Here is a 13,246-nt window from a genome sequence, read left to right as displayed (position 1 = left end):
GATCATGACTTTTCAGAGATGTCAGGAGTGTTGGTATTCTTTCTTAAGAACAGGTTGGAAAAGATGTCTCATATGAACCCTCGCTTCTACTAAAGTCCTCCTCTGACGCCTCATAATAGTATAGCACTGATGCTGGGGTCTCAAAAATCATACCCAGAGAGCACAAGCTTTAATAGATTCTACATCAAGCTAGAAAAGGCAACTAGGTGGCTTAGTGGATAAAGGACTGGGCCTGGAGGTGATAAGACTTGAATTCAAATCTAGCCTCAGATACTTATTAGCTGTGTGACCCTGGGCAGGTCACTTAACCTCTTTTTGCCTTAACCCACAGGAGAAGGAAATGGGAATACACTCCAATATCTTTGTCAAGAAAACCTCATTCAAGGTCACAAAGAGTTGAACATGACTAAATGATTCAACAACAATACCAAGGAACTCACAGGTCCAGTCCCTATACATATTCCATTTTACAAACAGGCATCTGGCCTAAGGCCCAAAGGCAGCAGAAGAGAAAAATTTCAAAGGAATTCTGGAAGGCCCATTTGGTTTTGTCCAGGTGATGGTTAAATATAAATGTGTCTTTATCAACATCACCCTCCTCCCTCACCATCCCCACCCAATCTCCCTTCTCATTCCTTCTGTCCCATCTGGTTCCCTTCACGCTACCCTGGAGTGCCCCCGACTGTAAAATAACCCTCCTTAAGTCAAGTCACTTTTACTTTGTAGAACTCAGTTTCCTCCTCCATAAGACTAGCATAGTGCTCACAGGCTTATGACAAAATATGTTCTGCCAAGCTCTCAGTGTCCCCAGACAACTCTCTAAGACTAAGTTGTATGCATTGGTAGAGGTAATTTACTTGCAGGGAATTCCCTATACAGATGGAATCCCAGGACTGGAATGATAGTACAGCTTGCATTACCTGCCTCAAAGGATTGGTCTAAGGAAGCCCTTTATAAACTGTAAAATCTCATATTTGAGTTATGAGCTTTAACGGTTTCTTTTGGGTCTAAGGTATGACTCACTAACTCCCCCATTCCTTCAGGGGTTTATCTCAGACGGAAAATAACGGAAAATCTGATTGAATCCATTCACAATGAGGCATGACTGATTGCTAGGTTTTCTGCCTACCCGCGGCTCATAAATTTAGAACTAAGGACTGCAGATAACCTTGCATCCAACCTCCTACCCCCTCATTTTACTGATGAGCAAACTAGGGCCCAGAAAGGCTAATTGACTTGCCCAAAGTCACACAGGCAGCAAAATGACAGACCTAGAATTCAAAGCCATGTCCTCAGACTTCAAATCCCATGCCCCTTCCACTGTACCATGTATTTATAACAGAGAAACTTGTTGGCATAAACCTCAAGTTGGTAAAAGGAGCTGAAAATTGCGGAAAAGCAGATTTCAAATTGTGAGAAAAAAACTCATAAGAATTAGAACTATTCACATCATTCTTAGTATCTCTGATCACACCAAAATTCCTGTAGTTCAGTTCCTAATCACCTCTGGCCCAGATTGCTGTAACAGCCTCTTAATTTATATAGTCTTTCCTCTGTCCAGTCCTTCCTCACAACTGCCAAATTCACTCCGCAGCTCAAAAAGGTACAGCAGCTCCCCATTCATTGTTTCTAGGACAGAATACAAACTCCTCTTTGGTGAGGGTGGCATTTAAGGTTGAACCCTTCAAAATATGGGTCCAACCTACCTTTCCAGGGTTATTAAATATTACATCCCCTCATTTCATACCTGGAATGTATTCCCTAGTCACAACATCCTCAATATCTCTGCCTTGAAAAATCTCTGGTTTCTTTCAAAAGTCAACCATCTCATACATGAATTGTTTCTCCATACCTTCCTAGTTGTACCTGTTGTCCCCAAATTACCTTGCATATATTTTGTACTTAACACATGTACATATTGTTTTCCCCAAAGAATATGAGTTATATTTTCCTTGATATCATCAGCTCCCATGGAAAATTCCCAGATCTGCTTATCCAACCCTAACCTCTCTCCTGACCTCCAGTCTCCCAATTCCAACTGTCTATTGGACATGTCTAACTGAATATCCCATAGACATCTTAAATGCAACATGTACAAGACTGAATTCATTATCTTTCCACTGAAAACCTTCTGATCTTCTAATTTCCCTATTATTGTTAGAGCAGTGCTATACTCTCAGTCACCCAGACTGGCAACCTAGGTGTCATCATCCCCTACTCTTCAAGCTTTTGCCTCTTCCTTATCTAATCTGTCCCTATTATACCTTCACAACATATTTAATATATTCCCTCTTCTCTTCTCCAACACTGCCACCACCCTGGTATAGGTCCTCATCACATCATACCTGTGCTATTGAAATAGTATGCCAATTGGTCTCTCTGCCTCAAATCACCACACCCCAGCACCATCCTTCACTCAGCTATCAATGTTATCTTCTTAACATTCAGACTTGATGGTCATTCCCCTATTCGATAAACTCCATAGGCTCCCCAATGCCTCCAGGGTCAAATATAAAATCCTCTATTTGGTTTTGAAAGTCCTTCATTACATGGCCTTTTTCTTCCTTTCCACGCTTTTCACACTGTACTCTGATTCATGCACTCTACAATCCAGAAACACTGGTCTTCGTGCTATTCGTCCAACAAGACACTCTGTCTACTGAACCAGGATTTTTCACTGGCTGACTCCCAAACCTGGAATGCTTTCTTTCTCCTTAACCTGATTCCTACCTTCCCTGGCTTCCTTCAGGTCTCAACTAAAATCTCACCTTCAGCAATATGTTTTTCCCAATCCCTTTTAATGCTACTGCCTTCCCTCTGAGATCACCTCTAAATTTTCTCATATATACATATATACACATATATGTATATATGAGAAAATTTATATATACAAATATTTATATATATGCATATGTATCTATATGTATATGTATATATTTCTTATATATGTGTGTGTATATATGTCTGTATATGTATATGCGCATGTATATATACCTATGTAAATATACATAGGTATGTATATAGTTTTTCATTTAATTTTATAAGTTTTTTCATGTAACTTTCATATATACATACATATAGGTATTTATAGTTGTTGCACATTATCTTCCCTATTAGACAGTGAGCTTGTTGAGACAAGAACTGTTTTGTCTTTATTTGTAACCCTAGCACTTACTCCAGTGCCTGGCACATAAGTTTTTGATGAATGCTTGTTGACTTTATTTGACCTTGAGGACAAAGATTGTCTTGTTTTCACCTTTATATCCCATGGCACAAAGAGGTCTTTCAATAAATGTTTTTCAATTGATTGGTCCAAGAGTAGAACATTAAGGATCATAAAATAATAGTTCCCTATCCATGGTGGTGTTCAAGGGGAAATTGGATGACTATTGTGAGTGATGTAAGTTGTGGTTTCTCTTCAGGTACAGGCTGGATTAGATAATCCTGCCCAACCAGGCCCCTTCTCTCTTAGACTCTGTGATTCTAGTTCTATGATGTCTTCTAATCCTATATATCTAAAAGTCCATGAATGTCCCAGGAAAATATTTTTGAAGACAAGAACTTTCCTGATTCATCTTTCAACATGCCCAACCCCTTTAAAAGAAAGAAAGAAACATTTCCTTCTGGCCTATCAGAGAAGGTCAGTAAATGACTGACTTCTTAGTGTCAGGTGTTAACAGCCTTTACAGGAATCAAAACCAGTTTTGTATAGATGAAGTTCCCTGACATCTAGTTAAAGTTTCTATGGTCTTTCCAGTTTCAACCAGCTCCTACTCTCAATCCAGGCTGAGCTATGTTCTTAGGTAAGTTCCTCTGGTTACCCAAATGACTGCTTCTCAAATCATCATCATCATCCTCTTCATCATCAGCATGTTATCAGAGAACTTCTGAATATGATACAGTGCTGGGATTTATCATCACATGAATAATTAAAATGCCTGGACATCAAGCCAGATGCAAGTTGAACTGAGTTTCTAAGATAGTCCCTAGGCGGATAGACTCTGAATAGTCAAATACTGTCACCACTATCAGAGCAGGTGACCTTTGTGAATAGACATCAGGGTAGTTGAAGTTTGGGAATAGGAAGGCAACACGCTGCCAACCATGTTAGGTTATTTAGGACACCACACTCTCTTCAACTCTATGGTCACCTGCAGTCAGTAGATAAATAAAAAGGAGACCAGAATCTCAAGGCTCATATTTCTAAAGTAGCCCTTACACTATAGCTGACTACTCATGGCAGAGTAGTATGGTCCTAAAATGTACTTATACTTGAGCAGTTTCTCTGTGTATTGTCTTCTCTCATATTCCTGGGGGCATTATCTGTAGGAGTGCACTATTTAGATGGATGAGGTCTTACACCTCCAGAATGTCCTTATTACACTAAGTCACAAAGTCAGAGCCCATCCAGGCAACCTCAGAAAACATAGTCAAAATATGTCATTTTTGAACTGAAAGGATCAAACCTCTCACTTCTTTTGATGTGGAAACTCCAAAAGGAAGGCACTTCCCAAGGTCACACAAGCATGTTAGAGGGAAGGGAAACTAGAATAAACTCCAAATCTCCTGATATCCAGGCCAGTGTTCTCTCTACTACCAGACTGCTACCTCTGTCTTTTTAGATTAAGAAAGGATATCAGCAGTTAGTTTGTAATAAACACCTGGAGTGTGAAACCATCAAACCAGTTTACCACGCTCAGCAGTAGCTGAGTAGCTACTCCTTGAATGCACAAATGCTTCTCTCATGTAACCACTTCTCTGTGCAACATTTGTAGAATTTAGTGCTGTAAGGAGCCTTAGCTATCATCCAGTCTGATGTCCTCACTTCCAGATGAGAAATTAAATGACCTGCCTCAGTCACACAGAACCATGATTCAAACCCTGGTTTTCTGACTCCACTCTGCCTCTTGCTTTATCTTGGCTTCAGCATCAACCTTATTTTGATCTAGGCCATCAGCAGGTGTCCTCCCATTCCAACCCTTGATTAGGCTGTTAACTATGCAGACAGTTGCCAATAGTGAGGAAAGGGTGGCAGAAAACAAGAAACTTTCCATTTAATTGGAATCCATCCAAACACAGAATTTCAGGAATCATCATCACCTTCTTAGCCCTTTGGGAGCTACCCTAGGTAGTAACTGGTAAGGATTGTAGCAAAAAGCTACACCACCTCATCCAGAAGCCCAGAGCATCTAGAATGCTAAAAGACAGGATCATAAGAAGGCTGAGACCTGAGAACCCAAAGCCTGGGTCTCTCAAAGAAGTGCTCAGGAAGTAAGGGGTGCCTAAACTCCTCTGCCAATTCACAACCAACATCTTAAAAAGTAGAATATAAGGATGCAAGAATGCTCAGCGGTCACGTGTCTGATGCCCGTGCCCCAGAACTTGTGCGTGGTCATCCACTCATCATTTGTTGACCCTCTCTCCAGGTCCCATCCCTTGTACCTACAAACTCCTCCTCTGTCCTTTCAACCTGTATCACCTGCTGAGCCTGCCTTTGTTATGTCTCTATGATTATAGTATTTAGAAATGGAAGGAAGCTTAGAGATCCTAGTCAACCCTTGCATTTTATACATGAGCTCAAAAAAAGCTGAGTGACTTGTCCAGGGTTACCCAACTAATAAGTAACAGGACCCCAATACTAATTTTAAGTCTAGTGATCTTTCTGCTACACTACAAGCTAATTGAAATCCTGTATCTCCTGGTTCATTGACCCTGAACTCCAAGACTGCCCCCTAGACATACAGGTCTCCTTGGAGTGCTTTTCCTAGACTCTCTCCTCTTCTTTATAAGCTGGATGTTACCTTCCTTCTATCCATATCACCTCCTCTACCTATAAGGTTCTCTTTTCCTCATTCCTTAGCCCCTCCTCTGGCCCTCACCTGTAGGACCCCCCCTTCCTACCCCCAAAATCACCCTAGCCTGTACCCGCAGCGCTTCTAACTACGGCAGCCCCACCCCCTGCACCTGTAGGGTTTTGTACCTCCAGCGACCCAGCCTTCTACACCTGTAAGGCCCTACCGTGCCTAATGCCACCCTGGCTCTTACACCTGTAGGGCCCTCCTGCTCATTGATATCGCACCCCCTACTCCAGTAAGCCCGCCCTTGCTCTTATAGGCACCCCACCCCTTGCACCTATAGCCACCCACCTCTGTGGTCCCCCAGCACACCCCGCCCCTCACCGCAAGAAGCTTCCTACACCCCGAGCCGCCCCGCCCCCTGCACCTGCGGTCCGGCCTCTCGCAGTGCCGGGCCCCGCCCCCTGCATCTCTCCGGCTCCCCTCGGCCGGCCCCACCCTGCCCCGCCCCGGCTTTAGCCAGGACTAAACCTCACCTCCCGGCTCTCCTGCACTGGGCCCGGGGGCCGCTGTCAGTGTCGGGGCCGCTGTCGTGGTTGGGGCCGCCGCAGTCCCGGCCGGTCACCTTGACGCAGGCCGCAGCGGCCGCCGCCGCCTCCTCATGGCCACGCCGAGAGCAGCGGGCTGGCGGCAGCAGCTCCTGCAGCCAGAGATGGCCCGAGCCCGGCCAGAGCCCTAGCTCGAGCCGCTGGAGCCGCGGGAGCAGAGCCGAAGCCCAAGCCCAGCCGCAGCGGGAAACGTCCACTCCAGGGCCGGAGCGACAAGACCATCAGCCAATCCTTGCCCTAAGCTAGACATTCTCACCAACCACCTTAGAACAGGGGCGGGGATAGGCAAATCAGCCCTGCCGAGCCCCCAGTGCGCAACAGCGGGAGCTGCGAGCCAGTAAAGGGCCCAGGGGTGAGTGAGTGGGGCTGAGCGCTCCCCTCCTAGTGTATCTCCATGCCAGCCATCGTTTGCTACAGCTTGGAGGCTGGCCTGGCCCCCCAATCTGCCTCCCCTGAAACAGTTCTGCGCTGATTCCTAGATCCCTCAGAAAGGCCTTGCACCCCTTACACTCCCTGAACTGACTTTGATTTAAATCAGATCTATTTTCTTCCCTACTTGGGATCAGATGAAGTCGTAGCATGACAGAGTTGTAAGGAACCTTAGAGCATAAAATGTAAGAACTAGAAGAAACTAAATTATTTAGACTAGATTGGCATGGGGGGTTGGGAGAGACTTGTCCAAGGTCACATGGAAAGTTCATGGCATGATTGGAACTCCAATTGGTAGTCTAGCGTTCTTTCCAGAGAAAAGCAGTGGGTTGCAGGTTAAAGAGAGCTGGACTTGGAGTCGGGAAAGACCTGGGTTTAAATTCTGCTTCTAACACTTTCTAACTACTTCTCTGAGTCTCGATTTCCTCATCTGTAGTAGGAAGATAATAATATCTTCTGGAGCCTCATAAGGTTGTCCTTAAGATCAAGTGAGATTGTGGGGGAGTAGTAAGAGAAGGGAGCCTGCAAACCTTAAAGTGCTACATAAGTGTAAGCCATCATCACTGTTATTATTGCCCTATTCTGCCTTGCTCTTTCCTTTTTTAAAAAAAAAATGCATTTTGTGTGACACAATTCAGAGTTAAATCATAGATTCTGAAGAGTGTAGTTAGTTGGAAGGGACCTTTAAAAACTGAACTAATTTCCCCTTGCAAAAACAAATAAACCTCCTCCCCTAATCTCTCTATTTCCATTGAAAGCATCACCAGCACCTAACCCATAACCTTAAAGTCATCTTTGACTGTTCCTTCTTCTTCACGATCATTTGTCAAATCCTGATGATTTTACCTCCCAAATCTGTATCCAAATCCTCCTTTCACCTCATACAGCCAGCATCCCTGTTTAGGTTATCATCACCTCTCATCTGGGACCGTTATAATAGCTTCTGAACCTAGTCTCTTGCCTCCAGGCTCCCCCTTCTCCAATCTTCCTTTTAAAAAATTACCCCCGTTCTGTCATATTTAAATGAGGCAATAATCTGACAATAAAAATTATGTTTATGGAATAACTTACATTAAAAATCTAATTCCAGAGGACTGAAAATCTTTACAATGAATTTTTCCCCAACAGCAAGTTTTGATGGAAACAGCAATTAATATTTCTGACTTGATATCTACTGCCTTAAAATGCAGTTTTATACAAACGCTTTTTTTTAATCTTTAGAATACAATGAATCATTTATATTTAAGCTTGTAGACTAGTGGTCCAGGATAATGAATCAGATAAGGCAATGATCTGATAAGGAGTTATGCCACCCATGTTTGGGGGTCAACTATGGACAAGGTTTCCTGCAGCAATCTTCACAGGAATGACCAAAAGTAAGAAGCACTGACCCCCCACTATATTCAAAACTAAAATTTTGTCCCCAAAGTTTAATTCTGATCCTGCTCATAAGTTATAGCAAAAGGAATTCATGTGAATGCAGTTTTTCAAATTTGATTCCTCTGTTTTCCAGAGATAAGCCCAATTCTTTCAGCTTTTACAACATACCATTACCTCATTAATATGCCTACTACATGAGTTGAACCAAGTCTGCTCCTGTTTAAAAATGCTTAGTGACTCTCTGTTGCCTCTAATATAAAATACAAACCCCCTTGGCTTTAAAGCCCTCTATAATCTGTCTCAAACCTGCCTTTCCAGACATGTTCATTCTACTAATCTTCATGCACTCTATATTCCGGCCAGGCATGCCTTCTACTTGCTTCTAGATCTTGCCCAGTCCTCTCTCACCTCCGTGTATTTATACAAAATGTCCCCTCTGTCTGAAATGGACTCCCTCCATGACTATCTGTTGAAATTTTTCTCTTCATTCAAAATCATTTTCTCTACAAAGTATTCCCTAATCTCTGCTTTCAGATAAAAGTGATTTCCTTTTCCCTCAAATTTTCCTAGAAAACTTCATCTGGATTGCTCCTTGTTTCATGTTCACTTGTATACATGGCATATCCCATGTCCAGCCAATAAACTGAATATTTCTTAAGAAAATGTGGTCATTTATTCTGTCTCTCTTTATTAAGAGCCTAGAACACTGTTGTCCACACAGTAGGCACTTTTAAATGCCCCAGTGAGTGTTGAATGAATCAATCAAGTGAAGTCCATTAATCATATAGATAAGAAAATTAAGATACAGAGAGAGGAAGTGATTTGACTATAATCGTACTGTTAATTATTGCCAGTAGTAGCTTCCTGACTTCTAATCTTTTACTGTATACTAGCAACTCTTATCATTTCATTTTTAGAATTGATGTATTCAAAGCTACATTTTAGAACAGAGATTTATTTTGATGTGTTAGGAGTTTGGAGATAAATTCTGCAACCTCAGAAAATTGATGTGTGTAGTCCAGGGTCTTGCACATAGCAAGTACATGTGCACCTGCTCAATAAGTGTTTGTTGATTTTTTTACAAACCATGAAATTCATTAGAAGTTAATTCTTTCCAAATCAAAATGTTATTTATGGATATTTTTGCTATAATGAATTTGGAGATTAATATTTCCTCCATTTAACTAAAATAAGCTTAAATATTTCCAATATTTCTCTTCTATAACATACTTGTAATTTTAGCAAAATAAGTTTCTGTAATTTTGAATTTTATTTTTGAATATGAAATTGGGGCAAATAAATCAAGTTTAAATCATATTAACAGAAGATATTTTCAATGCAGGCTAAGATGGGAAGCTTGCACTGGTAAGGAAAAATTCATTTTCATGATTTTTCAGTTCCTGAATGATTTCTTAATTTAAAAAAAGGAATAATGATAACTGATATTTCTATAGCACTTTAAGGTTTACAAAATGCTTTCTATATGTGAAGTATGTGGTTCAATTATAGTTATCCCTAATTGACAGATAGGAAAATTGAAAGTCAGAGACATTAAGTGATTTACCCATGAAGATAATACATGGAAAAACAGGTATTCATGCTCAGTTCTCCTGCCTCCAGATCTAGTGCTCTTTTTACTGTCATAATAAGTCTAAAGACTTTTTTTTTCCAGGCCTACTATTGCAATTAAAATTTTTTTTTCCAGGTCTACTATTACAATTAAAAAATGAATCTCTTCCATAGTATTTGGAATATATGTATTTCACGGTACTTTTCATATTCAGCATTGTGTTACATTTATTTCTACACATATATTATCTTCCCCTCCCCACTAAATTGAAAACCCTTTATAAGAAGAACAAGGTTTTGTTCTTCACTGTATCTCCCACAATGGTCATTACAGTGTTTTGGGTGAAGTGAATGTATTGTTTTTGTCTCTGTATCCACAGCACCCTCCGTAGAACCTGGAACATAATAGATGCTTAATAAATATTGGTTGATGGATTTTTCATATTGTAGGTGCTTCAGTAAATGTTTGGTGAATGAATATTATTCAGTATTAAATCTAGATGCTTATGAACTCTATCAATTCAGTGACATGACATTTATTATAGTTCATCTAATGATAAAATTTTAACTTCAGTAGGTAAATATTACTCTAAGGACTTAAATGGGAAATTTTTGTTTTTTCATGGATTGGTATTACCAAGGAATTTATCACCTACTAAGCAAACCTATTGGTAATGAGCTTCTCCTTGCTCAGCTAGGATAGTCCTCAAAAAGCTGACCCTGTCTGTCACCAGTATTTAAAGCATATTCCTCAAGAACTCAACATCACCTCCATGTTATGAACAGGCATCCGAGTAGGATTTTATGGAAGAACATTGTGAATATTGACAAGGAAATGATCAAAGATCATCACTAAGGCCTAGTGAATTATGAAAATAAAATTTTTGTAAAATGTCACATGAATCTGTGTTCTCAAGCATGATACAATTAGAAATTAGATTCTGTATTCCATGATATACTTAAGCACTATAGATTCATAGAACGTTAAAGATGAAAAGTACTCACATGGTTTTTAGAAGAGATAGCAGTAAGCACCATGGATAGCACTTACAGAAAAGCAGAGTACTATAGTTGCCTAGTTCAGCACTGGAGTGGTGGATAGCAGCAGAGTAGGGCTGTAATGTACTGTCCATATGCCTACAGGGTAGCATTTCTAGGGATATTTTAAAATAAACATAAGAATGTAGATTTGAAGCTGTATGGAACTTTAGAATTCATCTAGTTCTACTTCATTTTACATATTACGAAATAAGAGATTAAATAATTTGCCCAAGGACACAAAATAGTCAGTCCCGGAGTTGGGATGAGAACTCATCCCTATAACTACAACGTCATTTCTTTATCTGTTGAACCATCCTGAGGACAGGCAGTTATCAGTGCTGATAGATTTAATTAGGCTGACCAACCTGTCTGCCTTTAGGTAATTTAGGTTTAAGTGGAACAAGAGCCAAGTGAAAGCCTAGGGAAGGAAGGACACTGTTATATGAACTTCCTGAAGTGATTGTATCCTTATGCCTCTCCCCCAATGAGCTAAATCTTGGAAGGACAGCCAGAGAATTGCATATGCCTGTGTGTCTCTCCATGGTATCTGGTGTCTCAATACAATCCCTATGTGGCAAAGAGTGAGTGTTGCAGCAATGGTTAAGTATGTGGTGAGGGCTTTCGGAGACAACTTTAGCTATATTTATAATTTTTTTGATGATATGGCATGACAGAAGGGAAAAGGGAAGAAACCCTAGCAATGAAGATATCTAAAAGAGAAAATTCCAAAAGAGTAGAATTTCTTTCCAAAAGAAAAAAAATCATAGCACTAATACCAAAAATGGCAACCCAAAGGACATCAATAACTCCTGACTCCATGCCTATTTTCTTATCTTTATAAATCTTTGTGAAAATGGCCTGAACATGAAAAGCTGGTATCCTTAATAAAAGTGTGAAGATACTTGCTTTGACAGCACATATACTAAAATTGGAAAGATACAGACAAGATTAGTATGGCCCTGGCACAAAGATGACATGCAAATTCATGAAGCATTCCATATTTTTGGTAGGCCTCCAACTCTGTCACTCTGAATCTGCAAAGCTTTCCACCTAATTGACAGTGGCTGGCAATAACAACTTTCTACGAGAGCTCCACACAGGGACAAGTCTGCAGTTGTGTTGCCTAGACCCTAACCAAGATCCTGATCCTAGAAATCCAGGAGGGCAGCAACCAGATCATCTTCTAGATCAGACAAATCAGAATCTGCTGATAGCTTTCAGTTCTCTAGTTTGAAGTGCCCTTGTAACCTTTGAAGAAACCAGCACTCAATTCCCAAAGAATATAGAATCAGGATCCCAGATAATACAAACCAGTACCATACAAGGTCCTGATATTTCTTCTAGAAGTTCAGAAAACCTGCCTCTAACACAAAGTTTGAATTCAGGAAGTAAAGCTAGAAGGATGATTTAACAAAAAAACTCCCCAAATAAAGAGATATCATGATGCCAGGGATTCCCCAAGACAGAAACCCAGAAGAAGAGAATAATCCCAAAACATCTATAAATATGTTGAAAAATACAGATTGGCCACAAAGTCAACTAGAATTCCTAGAAAAAAATGATATTATATTGTATTATATTATATTGTAAGAAAGAACTGATGGAGTCTGAATGCAGATCAAAGCATACTATTTTTCATTTTATTTTTTCTAGTCTGCATTTTCTTTCACATGACTAATATGGAAATATATGTTGCATGATCAGACATGCATAATCTATATCAAACTGCTTAACATCTTGGGGAGGGGACTGGAATGAGGGAGAGAATCTGACACTCAAAATTTTTTAAAATGAATGTTAAAAATTGTTTTAAAATGCAATCAGGAATTTTTTTTTAAAAAAAAGAAAATTATACAAGTGAAATTAAAATGCTAGAGAAAAGAATTGAAAAAACACATGAGAGCTTTATAAGAAGCAAGGCAAATGACATTTAGAACAAAAGGTATAAAATCTTTCCCAAGAAACAAATACCTTGAGAGGGAGAGGAGTCAAGATGGTGAATTAGACGCAACCCAACTGAACTCTTTCAACATCCTCCTCCAAAAAACTTCAAAATAACAACTCAAATTAAATTTTGGAGTGTCACAGCCAATAAAAGGTTAGAGTGAGATATTTTTCTGGCCTAAGAAAACTTAAGAGGTCAGCAGGAGAACCTTTTGGTATGAGGCTGGAAGCCTGTTCAGAGCCCACACACTCCTCAGCAGCAACAATGGCTACAACAGTGACAACTTTGAGAGCTCTCAGCCCAGAGACAGTAAAGGAGGCAGACAAGTGGTCAGAAAGAGATCACATAAGACCCTTTGTTGGAATTAGGTACAGCTGGCACTGGTTAGCAATTCTATTACCCATATGCAATTCTGAGTCATAGTTAGAGGGTGGAGAAGAGTGCTATGGATCTGTTACAGGGGAGCAGTGGCCCTGGTC

At 40.4% G+C, this 13,246-nt stretch overlaps 1 protein-coding gene and 1 non-coding gene across 6 annotated transcripts in view; one reads left to right on the top strand and one right to left on the bottom strand.

Annotated features, from left to right (window-relative positions):
* Positions 1–6,594, bottom strand: part of RALGPS1 (Ral GEF with PH domain and SH3 binding motif 1) — a 658,499-nt gene extending 651,905 nt beyond the window's left edge. For all 5 annotated transcript variants that reach the window (XM_072631953.1, XM_072631952.1, XM_072631955.1 and 2 more), the window contains exon 1: positions 6,332–6,594. The gene's annotated coding sequence lies outside the window, so the exon portion shown is untranslated. The remainder of the gene's footprint in view (positions 1–6,331) is intronic.
* Positions 6,595–11,724: 5,130 nt separating this feature from the next.
* LOC140521748 (U6 spliceosomal RNA) lies at positions 11,725–11,827 on the top strand. Its single transcript, XR_011973050.1, has one exon. It is a non-coding gene; the product is annotated as a U6 spliceosomal RNA (small nuclear RNA).
* Positions 11,828–13,246: the final 1,419 nt, after the last annotated feature.

Source organism: Notamacropus eugenii, chromosome 1 (assembly GCF_028372415.1).
Source record: "Notamacropus eugenii isolate mMacEug1 chromosome 1, mMacEug1.pri_v2, whole genome shotgun sequence".
In the NCBI taxonomy this organism is placed as follows: Eukaryota; Metazoa; Chordata; class Mammalia; order Diprotodontia; family Macropodidae; genus Notamacropus; species Notamacropus eugenii.
This window is presented reverse-complemented; position numbering and strand designations above follow the sequence as displayed.